General features: G+C 51.2%; 1 non-coding gene across 1 annotated transcript; it reads left to right on the top strand.

Annotated features, from left to right (window-relative positions):
* The first annotated feature begins 2,370 nt into the window (after positions 1 to 2,370).
* LOC143176189 (5.8S ribosomal RNA) lies at positions 2,371 to 2,525 on the top strand. The gene has a single exon (XR_013000774.1). It is a non-coding gene; the product is annotated as a 5.8S ribosomal RNA (ribosomal RNA).
* The last annotated feature ends 292 nt before the right edge of the window (positions 2,526 to 2,817 follow it).

Here is a 2,817-nt window from a genome sequence, read left to right as displayed (position 1 = left end):
TTATCGGGTCTTCGTTGGAATTACCGTCGCTGGCATTGTAAACTCCAGATGACCTTGTGATTCCTTCGTCGGGCACTGGTAAAGGGTGGCGATGATTCGTTCTATAATAGAAATACCCGTCGTAGCGATTCGGCCGTGTCACCCGCCACGAAAATCTCTCTCGTCGTGAATCCCCGCGTCGTAGAGTAAACGCGAAGGCTTGCTATAGAAGACTATAGTTTATACGCCTGTGGTTCACCGGTTGCCTGCTCTCCGGGGTACGCGATCGCGCAGGAGTTACGGAAGAACTTGATGGGCCACGATCTCCAAGCGGCTATATCTTTCGACGATGGGACGATTCACGCGAAGAGAAACGTTCGTGCATGCGTGAGGTGCGATAGCGTTGATTCGCTTGTCTGTACGGGGAGAAATAGAACGATGAGTTGACTTATCGGGTCTCGTTGGAATTACCGTCGCTGGCATTGTAAACTCCAGATGACCTTGTGATTCCTTCGTCGGCACTGGTAAAGGGTGGCGATGATTCGTTCTATAATAGAAATACCCGTCGTAGCGTTTTCGACCGATGTCACCCGCCACGAAATTCTCTCTCGTCGTGGAATCCCCGCGTCGGAGAGTAACCGCCGAAGGCTTGTATAGAAGACTATAGTTTATACGCCTGTGGTTCACCGGTTGCCGGCTCTCCGGGGCACGCGATCGCGCGAAGGTTACGGAGGGACGTGAAGCGCCCGAGCAATGAAACGTCCGCAGGAGGAAACGAGCAACCGCCGAACATTGTTTCGCGACGTTTCCATAATGTATTGTCGTTTCGCTCGCATCCCGCTTCTTTCCCCTAGTTTCCTCGACGCGTAGTTTCGCAGCCTTAGTGGACGAATCATTCTCGATTCGAGGAAAGATATGCAGTGGGGCGTGCAATGAGCCCGCCAGAGACCACGATCTCCAATGCGTCTTTACATCTTTCGACGATGGGATGATCCACGCGAAGAGAACGTTCGTGCTTGCGCGAGGTGCGTTAGCGTCGATTCGCTTTTCTGTACGGGGAGAAATAGAACGATGAGTTGACTTATCGGGTCTTCGTTGGAATTACCGTCGCTGGCATTGTAAACTCCAGATGACCTTGTGATTCCTTCGTCGGGCACTGGTAAAGGGTGGCGATGATTCGTTCTATAATAGAAATACCCGTCGTAGCGATTCGGCCGAGTCACCCGCCACGAAACTGTCTCTCTTTCGTCGTGGAAACCCCGCGTCGGAGAGTAAAACGCGCGAAGGCTGTGACTGTAACATATATATATACAGTATACAATGCCTGTGGTTTTTGCGCGTGTCGGCTCTTCGGTATACGCGATCGGCCAGAGTTACGGAGGGACGGTGAAGCGCACGAGAAATTGAAACGGCCGCACGATTGGAACCGAGCAACCGTCGAACATTGTTTCGCGACGTTTCCATAATGCGTTTTCGTTTCGCTCGCATACCGCTTCTTTTCCCCTAGTCTCTGAGACGCGTTTTCGAGCCGTTCTTCTACTATCGATTCTCGTAGAGAGAAGGGACCGGGTAGTCTGGAAGTGGAACCCGCATCTTGCGTGTACCGTACACGGAATTGAGAGGACCGGCCGTGAAGCTCGTTTTAAAGCCGTGCGTCTGACACCCAACTCTTGCGCGCCAATTTCGCGGCAAGAGATAATATGGGACGAATGACCGGCAAAGAGCCAGCTGTGAAGTCTGTTTTTTTAATCGAATCCGTGGACGTGTGTATGCCGTAGCGTCGCTCGTCGTGTTCGTTCATGGTCGTTCCGAGAGAAAGAACGAAAGCGGTAACGAAGGGACCGGCCGTGAAGCTCGTTTTAAAGCCGCGCGTCTGACACCCAACTCTTGCGCGCCAATTTCGCGGCAAGAGATAACATGGGACGAATGACCGGCAAAGAGCCAGCTGTGAAGTCTTTTTTCATTATTTGCTTTCAATCGATCGATCGGTACGATTCGTGCAACGTTTCGCGCGATGCGACGCGAAAACATGCGCGCAACAATAGATGCGTCTGATCGGAAGAACGCGAGGGTCGACTGCACGCGATGGATTCAGTATCGGGTAGGATACAAAATATATCCCCGTCGTTTCCACGCGTGCGAGTCTTCTGCGTCTTTCGCGGGTTTTTGAATGCACTATACGCCCGGAACGTCGAGAAATATATACATATTACTTGAACGTTTTTCGTCTCGAAAGGCTTCGGTGTCGTCTCCAAGGCGACGCCTGAATCTCCTTCGCGCGCTGGTCGGAGATTCAGGTATCAACTTTTATCTTCTCTTTGAAAGAAGAGAGATATTAGGTCGAACAAATGAGAATAAAATTATATATGTGAAATATAAAATTTATACGATTACCCTGAACGGTGGATCACTTGGCTCGTGGGTCGATGAAGAACGCAGCTAATTGCGCGTCAACGTGTGAACTGCAGGACACATGAACATCGACATTTCGAACGCACATTGCGGTCCACGGATACAATTCCTGGACCACGCCTGGCTGAGGGTCGTTTACGTACCATACACTGCTTGCGTAGCTCTGTCAAATCCCCGCCGTCGTTCACCTCTTCGGATCGAACGTTTTTTTACCGAAGGGCGCAAAGAACGTTTCTGAGTCGGGTTAAGAGAAGGATGCTACGTACGAGCGAACGATGGGTGTCTCGTCGGCGTTTGTCGCGGACACGCGAAAATTCTGTGAATTTCACGGACAGTGTACGTTCTAGTTGTTGCAAAACGATCGGAATCGTTTGTATGGACTCGCGTGAGTGTTCGCGGCGTCGTGCGTCGTTCAATTACGACCGC

The sequence above is a fragment of the Nomia melanderi genome, unplaced genomic scaffold, assembly GCF_051020985.1.
Source record: "Nomia melanderi isolate GNS246 unplaced genomic scaffold, iyNomMela1 scaffold0410, whole genome shotgun sequence".
NCBI lineage: Eukaryota > Metazoa > Arthropoda > Insecta > Hymenoptera > Halictidae > Nomia > Nomia melanderi.
Note: the sequence above shows the minus strand (reverse complement) of the source record. Positions and strands in the feature narration are given on the sequence as shown.